Source organism: Protopterus annectens, chromosome 8.part0 (assembly GCF_019279795.1).
Source record: "Protopterus annectens isolate FY-2018-M chromosome 8.part0, PAN1.0, whole genome shotgun sequence".
Lineage (NCBI taxonomy): Eukaryota > Metazoa > Chordata > Ceratodontiformes > Protopteridae > Protopterus > Protopterus annectens.
Genome location: NC_056741.1, coordinates 1754307284 through 1754326712, shown reverse-complemented (window position 1 = coordinate 1754326712; position 19429 = coordinate 1754307284). Strand labels below are relative to the sequence as shown.

Genomic DNA, 19429 nt, shown 5'->3' with positions numbered 1-19429 from the left:
CCCAGCCTTGTTTTCTGTATCGCACAGGCTTCGAACTCTGTGTTCAAGCCGTGCCGCTATGCTTACACAGAGATTAGCTCCATGTAAGCTTTATTAAATCCCGAGGATTCTCTTTTTACAAGTGGCTAGAATGCGTGTCATCTAATATAGAAATAAGGTCAGTGGCTGTTAATATTGCTGCTCTAGGAACAAAACAGGGGAATGATCAATAACTTATTGCCAGTTTCCAGTTGGTAAAAATGTATAGAGAATTAATTTTAATTTAGTACACCAATACCGTAATTTATTGATGTTATTTATAAGGGTCAAGGCATGTGTATTTATCAATGTTGTTTAAAAGGGTCAAAGCCTGCATATTTATCAGTGTGATTTAAAAGGGTCAAGACATGCATTTTTATCAATATTATTTAAAAGTGTCATGGCATGCCTGTCTATCAAAGAGGTTAAGGCCTGCATATTTATCAATGATATTCAAAAGGAAAAAGGCCTGCATGTGTAACAATGGGGTCAAGGCATGCACTCCTAGGTCTCTGTCTTAAGATTATTATGACTCATTGTCATTAGGAGCTCTGCCTTTGATAATGCCATGATGCTATTGTATTACTGATGTTATCCAGTTATTAACAAAAAACAGCCATCACTAATTACTGAAAATTGCTGCTACCCTGCAGTTATTGGTACACTTGGTGTTTTTAGAGTCTTCATTTTTTAGAATTTACATTTTTTTCAAATAATTATTTGTGTTAAGTATTGCCTACCTTTGGATATGTCATTTGCAGTGGAGCTGTTTTAGCTCATTCTAAAATATGTCATGAAGGATTTTTTTTGTGGCAGTAGAAGAGTGTCAAATAGTTCAACATTTAGCACACTGAAGTTTTATCAATGTACTGTCCATGTTTCATATTTCTTTTTAATCACTGCTGTGACCCATAGGCAAATAAAACACTCATGCATGCAACTGAAAGGATTTTATGGATATAGTGAAAGCTTGTCGAGTGACCGTGTTCTATCTCAGAAATGGATTAATAAATAACAAATTATTTAGAAAACTTTTTAATTTATAGATATGATGGTCCCTACTCCGGGCCAGTAATCAGGGTGCCTCAGTCCTCACCACTGACACTGGTGAGGGACGGCCACTAGGAACAAAAATGGATACACAGAGTATTTTCATATGCAGCTGTCTACACCAAGCACAACTTTTCTTAAGAGAACACGGGAAGCACACTCCGGACCTGGAGCTGGACTTTTTCTCTCTATCTCCAGGCCCCAAATAAGACTCCACACTAACCGCTTTGGAGCTCCGTGTCCCTGTTCCAAGTAGCTGACACACGCACACGTGCACACGCACACACACACACACACACACACACACACACACACACACACACACACACACACACACACACACACACACACACACACACACACACACACACACACACTTGGATATTTGATTTCCGCATACACACAGATTTGGGAAATTACTTGTCCACCACAGCAATCATCACACACACAACATTATATGAAACCCACCAATATGGCGAATTGTGCTCCCCACACATACACACACACCCACCTACTTATATATACCAACTCCGAGATCGCACTGCAGTGGGAAAAAGGACAAATTTCTAATGATGGACAACTGACTCCCTTCCCTATGAAACCCATTCATGGATGTGAACATTCCATGAACAGATGTTTGATGTAACGGGGTTGATGATTAGGTATTTGCAGAAATAAAACTTCAACCCCAATTAAACAAGAACATTTGATATTACACAATTGTTTGTACTTAATCATGACCATCTTCAACTTTGGACACTCTTGGAGGTAGAAATATTGCACTCCATTTCCTTTTGGGGCTTGGCTGATATCCTATATTATTACCTAAGCATTTCAAAAGGAGACACTCTCTTTATCAGAACCATCTAGCATTCAAGGCTTTCTCACAAATTCTGAAATGGTCAGATTTCAGATAGTCAGATGTCTGCAGCTCTTTTGTCACCTTGTGGGGGTATCCTATATTTATTTGCAATAATTCTCCACTTACAAACTTTCCTTGGGACCAGAAAGACATCAAGTCACTTTTTGACCTCACGAGCATGATGAGTGAACATATTCTTCAACGTTTTCAAGAGCTTCAGCAGTCCTGGGACTTGCCAGTTTCTTCCTTTTGGGTTTTTCTTTGGATAAGGTACATGACAAGTAGGTCCCCCTTTAAAGGGCATATCCAATGTGATCTCCTTCCTATTCAAAATTTGGAGATCAAATACCGCTTAACCAGACATCCCCCCACCCCAGTACAGGCTGTCTTCTTGTACCAAATCCTTATCACTACCTATATAGATTAAACCATGGATTCTGCACAATCCTGGCTATCGGACTTTGGTTTGGGCCATAAAACAGAAAATTTAAAAGCCCTTGTAAGAGATATTACCAGGAAAAAGGCTTCCCTATGTACTTGAAAAACGGGTATTTTTATTATTAATAAATAGGGTTTTTTTTTGAATAGTTTGTCCTTGCAAATTATTTTACTTAGGAAAATGAGTAGAATGATAAGAGTGACAACAATGGAACATCTTAAAGCCTGTTAAAATAAAAATGTATAAAACTCAAAGGATGCGGATTTATGAAAATGTCATAAGGGAATGGTAAATATTTTGTGACGTGATAAGTCATTTTTAAACCAGAATATACTGAAAGATATACAGTCTCCTTGCTTGACAAATGAAGGTTAAATACATTTTACAATTTAAAACTCTGCAGCTACATGGGTTAAATATGGAATTGCCTTGGAAAGTGTTCTTACTGGATACTTAAAATATTGATACCATTTGGTCCCGTTATATCAATGTTTATATAATAGATGTATTTTAATATTTGAAGAGTTGTTCAATTATTTAATAAAGGCTTTTTTAGTCTACCATTTTTTTTTTGCTGGTATTGGGATTCACCTTTCATGCTTAACAGAATAACCTTAGTTACTTTCCTTGTCAAGGTTGTGGTATCATCAACTCAAATGTGCTCCATAAATTCTGGGACTACCAGACGATTCTTCAGTTATGGGAGTCTATAGTAATGTAGGTTGAAACCCTTTTAAACATGTTGCTTTCTTGTTCAAAGCCAGTGTTATAGTTGAATAAGGTTCACTATTCCAGCAGGTAGATAATACAGTTGTCTGCAGTGGTACAAGCATATATTTTTCTCCGAATGGAAAGTGTCCATTCTGCTTATCAAAAGAATAACTTAAAGCCTGAATAATTAAAAGAGGATATAGATTTGCTAAACTCTCACCCAAACCTACTTACACCCGCACCCCTTGCTTTTCTCCTTAGTCCCACTAACTGAATATGTTTTACAAGCAATCTTTATTCAAGGCCTGGTTAGCTCTCGCTCAGATCTCTAATGTACTTGTTATGTGGAAATGTCCATTAGCTGGACTCTGCCTCAAAAAGGCACTATGGGGGGCAGCAAGGGCCTTAGCTGGTATCTTACAACAAGAAGTGCAGGCCATCCATTGCAAAATAAGTCGTGCTGTCAAGCATCACATCCTACATTGACACATTCTGGATCTTTCTGGAATGTCACCAACTATTTAACCAATTAATGAAACCAATTATCTTTTCTTTGTACCTAGGTATCATTCTTACAAAAGGAAGGATTCTATTCAGGACCAGTGTCTTGCCTACATTTTTCACATGGATGGAGAGTTTCAGCATGTCTGTATGTCTCCATGGTTTTCACTCCCAAATTATTTATTCCCACATGGATCAACACAATGTCATATTTATACTAATATTCATCAGGTGAAAAGGCCTTTAGAGTCCCATTGACCACAGAGATCCTGATGTCCAAAAGACAACTCACCTTAATCCTATCTTTACCCACCATTTTGAGTGGAGAATCTGTGTGCCTAACTATGGAGTCATATATCATTAAGACACTTTTGTTAGGTCAGTGGTTTGGAGTAATATATTTGAAGTGGTGTGACTCTTGCTGACTCACTGCTATAGATGTGCACCTCTATCTCACAACTATTCTGTCATTTCTCCTCAAAAGATCTAATGTAACTATGATTTTAAATGCTTGAGAATACACATGACATGCTGGAAATTGTATAGTTAAAGATTTGAGCAGCATCTTGCTATCAATGAGTATGTTAAAACACTACAAGCAAATGATAATTGAATTCAACAATGTCTCAGTTATTGGTGTCAGTCCATGGTGATCCAATGTGTGCCAGCCTCATAGAAGATGGTTAGTACTCCTCTCTATTTTAACAAAGATGACATTCTCCCTCCAAGAATTTCCTATACTGGTTAAGGATTTTTAGGTAATATCAGTCTCCTAAATCTACCTTCTAGTAAAACCTAATCATGATATCCTCAGTATAGCACTTTTCAGCGATAAGAGCTTACATAAAAAAAATGCCCTTCTTTAGAAGCCTTCTTAACCATGAAAAACACAGATATTTGCATTATCACAGAAACTTGATTCTAGTGTAATGAAAATTCTTGAGACCTCTTGGGGTTTTAATACCTACCACTTGTTCAGACCTTCTGCTGAGAATAGCTCTATCACTGATGATGTTTTTTCATCTTTATTTGAAACTCTATCACCTCAAGACTAATTCAACAGAATAATGACCTTATCTTCTTTCATACCTTCCTAAATATAAACAAGACCACATATCACATGGTGGCCTTCTATACATCCCACTCAATGACCCCTGCAACCCATGAAGCATTCACACTATCAAATCTAATGCTATTATTCTATGAAACTTTAGCTGCCCATCCATAAATTGAAAAAAAAAACTTATACCACAGCAAACAAATAAGCATGTTTCCTTCATTTTCTCAGTGCAAACTCTCTCAACTAGACAGTACATCCTTCTAGGGGCATAAACCTACTTTATCTGTATCACACAGACATAGCTCCAGTATATGCCATAACTGTAAGTGCCCCTTCACTGGACAGTTCCAACCACTGTATAGTATAAGTCATCATAAGGTCTCAACCCACCATAAGTTTTAAACCCAAGATGCCCACAAATCCCATTGTCTTGAGATGCATTACCAAAGCAACATTTCTAGAGCTAGCTGAGGAACTAATATATACTGTTATCAGAGCTCTGGTCACATCCATGGACCATGGACTCTCCTCTGACCATCATGCATCCACTATTGTTAGGAAATCTTTTTACCTGGCCGAGCTGATCGCAAAGGCATGCCTTCTCACTTAAGAAAGTTAAAATTCCCCTACATTTCCCTTAGCAGGCCAGTAATAGAATATAATGTCTGCTTCAGAATGTACCTGTCCAGGCACATGGTCCAACAAGAAAACCTGCAATGTTTTCTCTCCAAAATAAAATCAAAGCTGTGAGATTCATAAGCAACCCAGAACATTGAAAAACTCTTATCACTCATTTATTTCTTACAGACCCATACAGGGTGACCTTTGCCTGGCATACTAAGTGTACCAAAGTTTGGGAGTAAGTCTACTAAGAAAGTCCCATGAATCATTCAGTAAGTGAGATCTTTCCTCAAACCATGGTTTCAATTTTTTATCAATGTAGGCTGTTAAATAATGAGTTTTTGAGCCATGTGCTGCACTATGGGACTCTGCTTTAGGTTTTTTTATTCCTACTTGACTTTTTTGGTCCAAGAATGTAGGATTTTCACCATAGATGATACAGATATTTTTTACCTGCATACCCAACCAAGAGCATTGCACTATTTTATAACAGTTTAACAGAATGTTCTATCTTGACGAATATCAAGGTAAAAGGTATAATTACTTAAAGAACTGATGTTGATTGTGCTGGGAAACAACTTTATTCAGTTTGAGGGTGAGTTTTTTTTAAACAAATCAAGGGAGTCACCATGGGAACTGTCTGTCCCTCTTCATATGCCAGCTTGATATTACTCTCATGGGAGAAAGCACATTTGTTTAAACCAGAATTTTTCAAATTCTGTAAAACATATTTACGATACTTGGTTGACATTTTTATTTGGTGGAGGGCCCCTTGGAATTAATTCCAGAATCTGTTAAACAACTCACTGCTTCCATTCCCTTTTTAAAATTCAGTTGGAATTTTAAAAATCAAAGTATTAAATATTTTGACACTTTAATTTCATCTGGAATAGATGGGTTCTTATCTAAGATCTACAGAAAACTAACTTTCAGTAACTCATATTAGTACTAAAACAGCTACCACCCTATGAGTTACAAAGGGTTTAGTAAAAGGACACATTCAAGTAGCTAGAATGACTTCTAGTAAAGAGGCGTTGGAAGAAAAATTCACTGTTCTAAAGAACATGTTTACTCAGAGGGGCTACTTAGTATATTTTGTAAACACTATTAATATGGAAATAGTACATGAATGGGGGAACAAATATATTATTCGGTCTAACACCACCCTGATGGACATTTTGGGTTCTGAACCAATATTTGTGTACAAGACAGTACACAATTTAAAACAGATTTTCAAGAGTTATGGTACCCCCACCAATGGACTTAGGCATAGAAAAGGCACCACTCCATGTGGGTTTGTAAATCACCTCCCTACATTACCACACAGAAAGAAATTACTCCTGACAATAAACTTAACAGAAAAATTAGGTATGCCAGTGGTGATTGTGCTAAAATAGGTTTAGTCTATCTGGCAGTCTGTTCAGGATGCCACAGTTTTTATATAGGCAAAACTGAGTGAGCTTTTCACAAAATAATACAGAACGTCTTTAAGACATCGGCAAGGAGAATACAAAAAATGCTTTATGCAGACACAAGGTGGTTTGCACATGCCATTGTACCTACTAATTTGGAATACTGGAAGCATATCCATGGACTCCAAAGTTGCAGATTGGGTTATAAAATTTAGAGAATTAAAATGGCAATTATGATTAAACGCAACTGATCCACCTGGCTTGAATTACATCAATTCACTCAGATTTAAAAATCTTCTTCTTTTGGCTTTTCTTGGTTAGGGGTCACCACAGCGGATCACCTGTTTCCATTTCTTCCTGCCTCTGCATCTTGCTCTGTCACACCAACCACCTACATGTCCTCTCTAACCACATCCATAAACCTTATCTTAGGCCTTCCTCTTTTCCTCTTACCTGTCAGCTTTATCCTTAGCATCCTTTTCCCAATATACCCAGCACCCCTCCTCAGCACATGTCCAAACCAACACAATCTCGCCTCTCTGGCTTTGTCTCCAAACTGTCCAACCTGGGCCGACCCTCTAATATACTTATTCCTAATCCTGTCTACCCTCATCACACCCAGTGCAAATCTTATCATCTTTAACTCTGCCACATACAGCTCTGACTCCTGCCTTTTTGTCAATGCCACTGTCTCCAACCCATATAACATAGCTGGTCAGTATTAAAAAATAAAATGTCAAATTATTGAAAATACTCAATATTGCATTTGATAGATATTTATTAACAAAATACTTAGAAAAAATGTAAATGTTTTAAATCATGCAATGTTTTGATTTTGTATTACTTATACATTATTTTTTATGGTGCAAACATGTTGTTCACATTACTTTAGGGACATGGCACAGCATGTTTTTCTAACAATCTTTTGAAAGAGGCATATGTTTTAAAAGTTTATTTTCATCATTTACATTAACTCCTATACACGGCAGCAACAGTGGACCATCATTTAATGATAAGACCTGTTTGTGGACAGACTTTGGTTTTGTTCACTTGCTCTTATTTTTATTCATTTGTTTATGTATTTATTACACTATATGTTTAAGGAGGCCTGTATATAAGGAAGTGATGTATACAGCCTTTTTAAAGTCTGATGAAGTTCCGGATAGGAACAAAAGCGCTAAATCCTGAATAAAGTATCTATCTTCCACTGCTCGTTTTGTTTTTTTTTCATATTTGGTGGATTTATCTGCAGACATTTTGGTCTCCCTCAGAGGTTGACAGCATTTTGCATTTGGTTATTGGTCTTTTACTCCATTCCCTGTCCTTTTGCAGTTTTAATCTCATACCTTTCATTGTTAGATATCTATGTAGAAGCTGGATTTGACAGTTGCATATTGTGAAAGGGTAATGTACGAGCTGAAGGAAGGTAGACTATATTATCCTTTATTTCATAAGTATATCATTTCAGAATGCTTTAGCTGTTGCCATTTTGGAAACAACTTTATTGTTAGCACCTATTTTGATTACAAGCCAGAACTGTTTAGGCTGATATTAGCAAGACTATTTGGGAATTACTAATGTATTCCATTCCAGAAGAGTTTATGCTTCTTCATATATCCTGCCCTTGCTTCAAGTTTTCTGAATACTTATTATTCTTTTTTTTTTTTTTTTTGGTGGGGGGGTGGGTGTTTTTTCCTCCTTCCTGCTCCATCTTCTGGCTCCCTATCTAGTACCCCACATCCATCGCCAGGTATGACAGCCACCTCCTTTTTACCACTGGACTATATCCATTAGGGCTGAAGCTGATAAGGAAATTAAGGGCATCCTGGGGAAGTTCTTACCTGTTATACCCTACCCTGTTACTCCACCATCCCCTAATTTCCAGTGGTGCAACCATTGGACAGGCGGGTGTGCAATAGGCATGTGTGGCATTTCACCGTGTCTCAGTGGCAGTTCAGCCTTATCTCCACCCTATTTCCCAGTTGGCCTACACCTTTTTGATCTGACATTCCCCAGCATGCATCAGAGATCATCACAGGAGACACCCAAGGATTCACTCACCAGGAATGGTAACGCCCATCCCTACCTGCCACTCCAGACACTCAAGCCTCTAATTGAACCCAGGCTGCCTGGGCCATAGTCAGAGCTTTATCTACTAAACCACCAAAGTGGCCAGAATATTTATTATTGTTGCTGAGGTCTGCTCTCCATTTCTTCTATCCCTTATCTCTACATTTTATCTGATCCTTCAATTTGTCAGTAAGCCAGGGTGGTTTACTGATGTCAGACGTCAGAGTGTAGTTTGTACTGAGCTGGGAAAGATGTAAAACTGAAACAATAAATGAGCTTTTGGGAATTAGTTAAGGATGCAGTACACCATCCTGTGGGCAAGGGTTTGAAAAAGTGGAGAAGGACAACGTGACTACATGGGAATGTGACAACAGAGATTAGCACAAAGGAGAATGTATATAAAAGGTGAAAGAGATGGGCTGGGATGTGGAAAAGGCACAGTACAGGAATACAAGTAGAAGTATGACAAATGTTTAGATGACAGCAAAAGTGCAAGTCTAAAGGGAGGTGGCAGGGGGTTAGAAAAAAGGGATCAAAGACTTTAATATGTATATTAGGGAGAAGGAGAGGGGGACTGACTCAAAAAACATGGCATTATAACTGCTGCACTGTATGGAGCAGGAATAAACTTCACAACTTCAACCTTTACTCAGCACCTTCCTTATCAATTCTGCTGTATGGAATTGTGATTATTTATTTATTTATTTATTTGTTTGTTTGTTTGTTTGTTTGTTTGTTTATTTATTTTTGCTGCTTAGCTGTCAGTTTCTACTGACTTTGCAAACTCAAACTAGTTGCCTCCACAGTTACCATCACTGTCTGACACTACAACAGTTACAGATGAAAGCTTGCAGGTCCAAGACTATTCTCTTACGCACAAAATTGATGGCTGTCTTGTTTCGCTCCTCTGCTGCTGATAAAAGCAGCCTGATATGCCTGGTGGAGCTCATGCTAATACCAGCAGCTCAGCATATAATATATAGGAAATACATTTTTTATGTCTCATATAATTTAGCTACTTAAGTTTATTGACATTATTATAGCATTACTGTTGCCTTACCTGATATGTCTATGTAAATTGCAGTTTGTAACTGCAGCAGACACTGAAGATCGATAGATAGATAGATTAGATAGATAGATAGATAGATAGATAGATAGATAGATAGAGATACACACACACACACACACACACACACACACACACACACACACACACACACATATATATATATATATATATATATATATATATATATATATATATATATATATATATATATATATATATATATTATGCAAACAAAAGTATATACCTATATATAAAATGCAATCAAAGTTAGGGCCAATCATATCTATACTAAATACAAGTGTGCTTCTGTCTAAAAATGAAAAATGAACCCAGCGATCCCTGGCACACTGTCACTTTATGATTGTAATTCTAAATTGTTTAGAGTGGGCAAGTACTTGGACCTTCTGTTTGGTCATTTGGGATAATTCTGAACCAAGATTTTTGATTATTCATGCAAGTAGTATTTTTAAGATCAAGTCTGTTACACACAAACATTGGAGTATTTTCTCCAATAATAAATTGTTCTGTACCATATGTAATTTTTCAAATAAAAGAAGTCAGAATTTAGCACATATATTTTCTTATTAAAAACGTAAATCTGTTGTCATATCAACTTTGGTTGCTATGAGTAACTGTCTTATGGGTTGCTTTCCTTATATGAAATGCTCTTTCTTGTATTTACATCTCTTAGACTGTTAGACAAAACACTTCACGTTTGTCAATACTCGTAAGGTGTACAAAGTAAAAAAAGTGATTACAGACTTTTCAATTTGGGTTTTGTATATAGCTATTTGCACATACAGCTCATTCTATATAGGTCAGACTAAATTATATTTCTTTGCATTTAACTGATATCAGGTGCCACAGAGGCAGAAGTAACCTGTATAAACATACTTTTAAAACAAAGTCCCAACAAAATTCTTGACTATTGGTATTGAGAGGATAGATACCAGTAGGGCTTACAAATTAGCTTGGCAGATAATTTTAAAAGTTGATTAGATTGGAACATAGGGGATTTTGCATATTATCAGACTTAATACAATCTGCAGACAGTGCAGACACTTTTGCTGCCTTTGCATTCCTTAAGAATGACTATGACTTTGATCATTTTGATTTCTGGCAGCTTCTCCAGCTCAGGAATATTATTCTCCAATAAAGATTCAAGGAAATCCCTGCCCCTTTTGAACAACATACCTATAAAAAGTGGGATTTCCACATCTTACACTAACATCAAACCATCTTATGCACATAGAGCCTTAATATACAGTCATACCAGCTCTATACATAACAGTCTCTAGAGGTTTTTCCTAAAACTCTGCCTCACAGAAAACAGGAACTTGTATTTATGTAGACATACTTCATAGTTACCCCTTATATTTTGAATCTACCCCTTTATTCACACACTATGCTTATTTCTTCCTCTCCAATAGCTGCTAAAGTATAGATCATAGACTAATTGTGAGGGGTGCAAGAAGACATCTCTGACTTTAAACTTAAATTTTGATGTGCCATGCCCTAGAAAATTCTACCCTTTGTCATCACAATGATTTCTGGAGTTTTAGGGAAGTTCTCCCCTAAAGTTCTCAGTGTCTGGTTCATTGAACACTAACTGATTGTTATAGAACTATTGAATGCACAAAAGAAATGGGGTGCATCCGGTAGCTTATATCAGATTTCATTTAACTTTCAAATGTACATTCCCTTTAAACATGGGATGAAATTGTTCCTTTTAGCTATACAGGTCTTAAGTATTTACAAGGATTCTTACTCAGCATTGTCTAAACTAGTCAGCTTTGCAATGTTGTGGGATGAATTAAGTTAACTCCCTAATGCAGTGCTTATTTCTCACATTGTTTCCTCTCACATTTCTTGTGTATTTCTTATGTATCTTGGTAGATACCATGGATATTAATTCACTGTACCACATGTGAATGTTTTTCAGAGGTATATCAATTAATGCACTTGCTCTAAAATTGTTAGGTTCTATTACTTTAGGTTTCTAAAACTGCTCACCATTTGGAGTTTTGTAGGTTGGCTGCCTTGTTAGTATTCAATAATGCTGAGTTAGGAAAAACAAAATTATACTTTATAATGGAAGAAAATGTAATACTGGAGTTTTCAAGTTGGTTAAAGACACATGTAGCAGATGATATTCTGTTAGCTTTTTTTATTTTACTAGCTGCAACATACGAAAGAAAATGTACAGCATGACTGCATTGCATTTTGAAATTTCCATACAGATGGCACAAATTATTTAATGGAATGGCTTTGTATATTATATTCTCCTTTTATATCACACATTTTCATGTATTTATCATATTGCTAATCTACTGAGGTATATTAATTGCAGTGTACAGTACAGATAAGGTTGTGTATTTTGATATCATAGCTGAGCAATATTCTCATAGCTATGATGTACTGTTGCTCTAATATTATTAGGTTATGATGCTACTATATACTTTGCATTTAATAGTGCCCATTGTCTAGATGATTATTTGCTAACAAATTGACTATCATTGCAATGAACCAGCATTTTGATTTGTTTACTAAGCCTGAAATATTTGGTATTTTGAGATAAATTTTAGTAATAGCAGGTTTCTACAATGATTTGTCTACTTACACTTCCTTGAGGAACCAGATCACTAAGAACAACCCTTTCAGAGTTCAGCCAGGTGAAAAAAATTAAATGCTAAGTCTCTCTGTACCCTCCATGCATAGCATCATACTATCAAAGAATATGCTAATGCTCCTAGTGACATCAACTGTATTAACATCTACAGCAATATGCAAAATTATCCAATAAAACATCATTAGTATTCCAAAACTTGCATGCTGACCAGATATCCCCATCAACATGCCTGTTGTAAATTGAGTATATCCTAATAGAAATAAGTCTGGTTGCTAAACTCCATAAGTGTCCAACTTTCTATTAGGATATAGCTTTTTATTTGAATAAGAAAACATTTTATGTGAGACAGGGCAAAAATATAAAGAATGTCAGCGATGGACTACAAAAGTTTGGACAGTTGAGGCATATGATAACCAGCCTGTAACCATACTTCACAAAAGCTCAGACTTTTGCAGAGCATTTCTCACTTTCCTCATGTGTTTACCCTGTCTCATGTAAAATTTTTGATTACCTGGTATATCACTGGTAAGTTTTATTTTCCAATACTACCAGCCATTAGACAACTGACACACATTACCGATGGCACATTCTGTCTTTTGTCCCTCTTACTATTTTCTCTTAAGAAGACAACACACAAGTCAGCAATGTTTTCTATAAAAAAAAAAAAAAACACAGACACTCAAAGAGAGACAATCCACTCTCTTGCACTGCACTGATGTATTGTGCAAGCTTGCGGTTGTACACACCATGTGCATAGCCAGAGCAGGAGGAGGAGGCAGAGGAGGGGAAAACACTAAAGTACCTTTATACAATGACATTATTTAAGAATGGTGAGCAGTTTTTTTAAAATAATGTTCATTTTATAATAGCAATAATCCACTACTAAGTGTGGGTATCACAGTATTTGCCCATAGTTGGCTTTAATCACTTGGGTTTCACACACAATCAAATCTCAACAATCATGGTTAAATTCTTTGAGACCCACACCCAGTTGTGTTAAAATACATGTGGAAGGAATCAATTATGACTGCCATATGCATTGAAATTTTACAAAGAAGATTCTGGACTAACCTGTGAGGCTCTGCTTTGGTATATTCAAGTATTCAAAGGGAGAGGATAAAAAAAAAACAAATAGCCTTTACTACAGAGACTCCAGAGAAAATGCACAAATTCAGAAAAAGTCCAACTTACTTTAAATCAGGTCCTCAGTTGCAAAAGGCAAGCAACCATATTCCTATCTCGAATACTGTCACCATGTGCATCATTCATATGACATATTACATTGTCAGAAAGGGGTTTTTGGTCTCCAACAGTGGCTGTCTAGGGTATGTTCTTTTACATTTCAAGTTTATCTGTAACTTATGGTTTGCAAGGATGAATCTTAGTTCTTTTCCCTGTTGTATGCAAATGTAGTGCACGTTTCCTTTATGTTGTCCATTTTGCCTTTCATATTAAATGCTGCATAAATTGACGAGTTGAAAAAGTGATAGCATGTCACTATTAAGGTAGAGAGTACTCTAACTATGAGATGCCCTCATAATGTGCTAGAATAATTATATTTTGTTTTGCAAAATAATTTAATTTATATGACATAGAGAAGCAGTTAATATTACTGCCTCAGTGTTTTGTCTTTAGGTTTGGTCACTAGCTGGAGTAACTTCTTTGCAGATTCTATATGCTCTCCCTCAGTCTGTGTGGATTTCTGCTAGGTGTTTTCTTTTCCTCCAATTTCCTCCAGTATACCAGGGACATGCAGTTAGCCAAGCTGCTGTCCCTACTAATTGTCCATATCTTTGTGTGCAGTCTGAGTGTAGTTGTGTGTCTTGTAATGAACTGTGCCATGCCCAGGACTGTTTCTCAGACTCATACTTGGTGCTTGCTGGAAGAGGCTTCAAATCTTTCATTAAAAGGGATAGGATAAAGCAGGTATTTATAAAATAAAGGAACAAATAATTAAAAACACTATTGCTGTAAGAATAAACATGTTTCGAGTCCCAAAGTGTTAATGTCTCAGTTCATTTGGTGTTCCAAATTCAAAATTTTGGATAGAAAGATGTACTTCTGCACTACTAATGCACTCATTACTGTGTTTCACAAGACTTCAGTCAAGTTCAGATAATGTCTGGCCTTTTACTTTGTTTGCTAGACAAGAACGTATATTTCACAACACAGTTCAAAATGAATACAATTCTACATTACATACTTGCATTAAACTACATGCTACTGTAGTTCATGCCAAATATTTGTTTTTGAGCAGAAACTATAGTTATTTGTTTGATGAAGTCAAAGGTGTACATAAATTACACAGCATAACATTATCAAATGTTCTGCATAGTATGAACAGCTATGTTACTATAATTTATGTGATAATGCCCCAGTGAAAAGGAATGCACAAGTAATCATTTCATACTTGTGGAAGTTTATGACATGGATTAGTCTGTAGGTACACATTATATGGGCTATTAATTCTACATAAAGCCTAGTTAAAACCAAAATACAAACTAAGATGTCTATGAAGTGTAGGATGCATCTGCAAGGATTTCTTTCATATCTCAGCACAGGTAGGAGTGATGTTGTGGATCCTGTATGTGGTATGGCAGTGTGGTAGTGTTAAGTGTAGTCTTGTGGTATGGCAGTGTGGTAGTGTTAAGTGTAGTCATGTGGTATGGCAGTGTGGTAGTGTTAAGTGTAGTCTTGTGGTATGGCAGTGGGGTAGTGTTAAGTGTAGTCTTGTGGTATGGCAGTGTGGTAGTGTTAAGTGTGGTCTCGTGGTATGGTAGTGTGGTAGTGTTAAGTGTAGTCTTGTTTACTGATCATGGGTGGTATACTGAGATGATCTCCAGTTTAGATAAATAAGTGCATCTCTCACAGCTGAAATGGGTATGTGTTAGAAGTAGACTATCAGAAACATGAGGTGATTGCTACACTTCCTTAGAAAATTAAGTTATAATAGGCTGGTTAAGGATGAGGTTAAAGCATGCTAAGACTCCACTGCAACAGGCAGTTGTGTTTTAGATCAATTATTATTAATGACAATAATAATAATAATAATAATAATAATAATAACCATTTATTAACCAAGTAGGTCTACTAGACACAATTCCTTTTCATAGGTGACCTGAGAACAGTTCCTGGTTAAGTGACTTGCTCAAAGTCACACAGTAGGCAAATGATAGCTGCACAGCTCACAGAACTCTCTGTGAGGTACACATAGGTAACAGAAAAGAAACACAACACAGATCTATCATCAGCACAGAAGAGTGATGGCTGAGGACACAGATTATCCAAGGACAGCCGTCATCAGTCTTGTCATAAATAATCTATAGCTGCAGTGTCATTTGTCTGGGTTACGTGGGCTTGGTCGACATCTGTTTAGCTGAATGCATTTGGTTGACTATTGAGATGGCTGACTGGTGTGAGAGATTGCACAGTTTTCAGTGTTGGGGAATTTTCCATTTCCTTGATTTTGTGCAGTCTATATATAACTAATACAGGGTGTTGGCTACAGCAGGGCTTGCCCCTGTAAAGATTTTATTTTTATGCTTTTCTTTTACTTGATGTTTGCATGCATCAAGTTTGCTTGTCTGTGCATGCATAGTGGGACACTGACATTTCCATTTTTGAGCTAAGGTGGTTTACCTTTCAAATGTCAACATTTGTTTTTGTCAACCATACAAAATTAAATCCATTTGTCCACAGTGTCTGCATGTCTGGAGGATGAAGTTGACTGCAGAGTCTGGATAATTTAAGCCCTGCAAAAAAAGCAATGCTCTGTTACAAGCATCTATGATACATGTGCAGTGTTTGTTGGGAAGAATGGGTTCTGACCAACGGTTATGGGATAAGACATGGCTAACAGTAATCCAGTTCATGAATACTGATGGGGGGCCACAATCTGCATTACAGCAGTGTCATATGTATGTCACTGACATGCTACATATTGCCAAGGTAAAGACACGTCCTATGACAGCTGAGAGATTGGTTGAAATGGGTGGAGATCTGGAAAGAGCAGGCTGACAGACCCAGAGGAGTTTTTGGTATCCCTGCAAGGGGACAGTCCAGTATGAGTGGACACTGGCTTGAGGATGGACTTATACCAACATCTCAGTGGATGTTGCACCAGGTTAGTATCATGTTTGTCATAGTTCTATACAGTGGCACTACACATAATGGATAGCAAGCTGAGCATAACATACTCTGTCTATGTTTTGTTATTGGAACACCAGGTATGCAGAAATGTCAGGATGGCAGTAAATGAAAGCTGCAATTGTGTGGCACATTCTGCATAGACATAATTAGTGTGCATGATACAGGTCACATTTTTAGTATAGGCAATCTTGGTCACTCTGGTATGTCTTTTACTGTGTAATGACAAAGCAGATCACTGCTATGCTTACTGTAGTAGAGGACATGGCAAGACAACAGGCTGATGCCAGCATATGTGCAAGCACTGAGTTTGATGCCAAGGTGCAGATACTGACTCACAGTCTAATGACACAGTGCTACTGTCTGTCTACAGCCTGGGTGGGCATTCACAAACATACAAGATTAAGGGATCTGCCAAGACACCAAGCACCAGCAGTGGTCCCCTGGTTGCAACAGCAGATGATCATGCTGCACCTGATAAGGATATGCTCCCATTCATGTACTTAATGCCATCACATGTCACAGCTGACCCCTGATATGTCATGTGTTGGTGGCAATCAGGATTAGTCAGGATTAATGACCAGATGTGCAGGACAGTCATCCATGCTGAGTCAACAACTCATTCTAGCATGGAACTGATTGTTGTATTGTGTGGGATTGATGTGGATATGGAGTACAAGGTCACAGTACTAATTGGTCTTATGAGGTCTGTAGTGGAACACACTGCTTCCATCTCCACCTGCATGTGTGAGATTGTGAGTGCCATCCATACATGTAGTGTTTTCTGCAGCTGGAGTATAGTACATACCAAGGTGGTCATGTGGAGTTGCCATTGCAGGCTACTGGGTGGAGTATGGTATGCCTCTCATTGTTGGTGAACACAATATCTAGACCCCACTGACAGAACACATTGTGAGTGGACTATGTGCATATCATTGTCCCACAGATGCACATCATCCTTGCCACTGGGGATCCCAAATTCTACAGTAACAAGCTAGTACAGTGAAGTGGCTACAGTTTATGGTCATGTAGTGACACCATCACCCCAATGCAGAAGGAAATTCTCTTCAACAAAGAGTACTTGTCACCTTGAGTCCCTATCTCTACCTTCTATGATATATCTCCACCAAGTATGTATTGTCTGCCATGTGCTGTTATATCACCACTTGTACACATGTTGAGGACCAGTCCATGACTCACTCCACCATCCATCATGCGTGATGTCCAGTGTGGGCTGACCACACACTGTTCAGCAGAGCCTGGTATTGATGTGACAGTGCACTGTCACTGTGTGCTCATCAAGGCCTACAAGTCAAGACTACATATTGATTTTCCTGCCCTGCTGTGCACCTTACCCATTTCTCTCTGTGGGTGATGGTTGTGTGGATGTCAGATACTTCTGTACTACCACATTCTCAGTAGATGATGGTGTTGATTCATGTTCCCTTCTGGCTGTGTCTGTGTGTGAGCATTCTGACCATTACTGTGTCCTGGACCTGCCCAGCCTGCCTCTTACTTACTATACTATGTAGAATGAAGCATGCTAAGACCATCATTCAGTTTCTATCAGGGTTGTATCAGGGTTATACTTCAGTAGCCCCCAGACATGTCAACGAAAAGGAAAGGAAAAAAGCAGGCTTTGAGCAGGCCAAACACATACACTCCAGTATTGTGGGTTTCTGTTTGTGTGGTTTGTGAAACTCTTGCATGTTATCAACTGATGCTAAATATTCCTTTGGTGCTGGGAGCCACCTTATACATGCTGGTCAATAAAGTTAGTCCTGACAATCAGATATGGTCCTGCATAACCAGTGCTGCCATTCTTAGCATTCTCGCTATCTACAGCTCTGAAATTCTCAACATGCTTTACCCTTTCATAGCCAGATGTACAGAGGTACATAGCCTGCCCACATATAACTATAAATCATGATTATGCTCACCTTGCATACACTTGAATATCTTTAGGACTTCATTTTCCTACCCAGTTTTACTTGCATGTTATTATGTGGTTATTACAATGTATTGTCTCTTGGGCATGGGAACTCACTACACTTTAGCAAAAGATGGGTTTCTCTACATTTGGTCAAGTTACAAAATTTGTTATGCTTTTCAAAATATTCATTTCTGAAAAGTGTAACTTAAAAATCTTAAAAATATATATATTTTTTTTTTCCATGGGGCAAGTCCCTCACACCCGCATCCACCTAATTTATATAAGCCAAATCTTTAGGCATACTACAGTGAAGAAACAAAGAAAAACACAGAAAGTGCAATGCCAGCTTGCATAATCTGACTAACTGTGGTAAGGTATGCCACAATATTCAAAATTAGATCTACAGCCGCTCACCAGTCTACGCATTAAGAAAGTGTAGATAACGCAATAACATAGAACTATGAATTGCTACTGTTCTGTACCAGCTTGTATGCAGCCAATTCCTTCAAAAATACACACTGCAAAGTTCTTGTCTATGAATCCTAAATCCTTTGCTTTATTACCCCTCCTCTTTTAAATAGCTGTTATCCTTTCCATTTTCTTAATATAGAATGGCTATCCATGTTGAGGAAAGAAAGAATCAGATTTAGCATATTTGCCAGAGATTGAATCTTTTGTTTCTCATATTTCTTAACAAAAATACTTATTCTTTTTCCATAACTGACCATTTATTATTTTCTGGGACTGAAGGTCAAACTGGAACCAAAACTCAAACTTAATAACACTGTTGCCCATATGTTTACATTGTAAAATGCTTACAGTTTTTAATGACACATTAGTAAAATTATATACAAATGTTACTTTGTTTGTCAACAATATGATATTAAGTGATATCGCATTTAAAAATT

At 37.3% G+C, this 19429-nt stretch overlaps 1 protein-coding gene across 1 annotated transcript in view; it reads left to right on the top strand.

The window, feature by feature from the left end:
* Nucleotides 1-19429, top strand: part of LOC122809619 (cytochrome P450 2J6-like) — a 691727-nt gene that overhangs the window by 168087 nt on the left and 504211 nt on the right. The window lies entirely within an intron of this gene.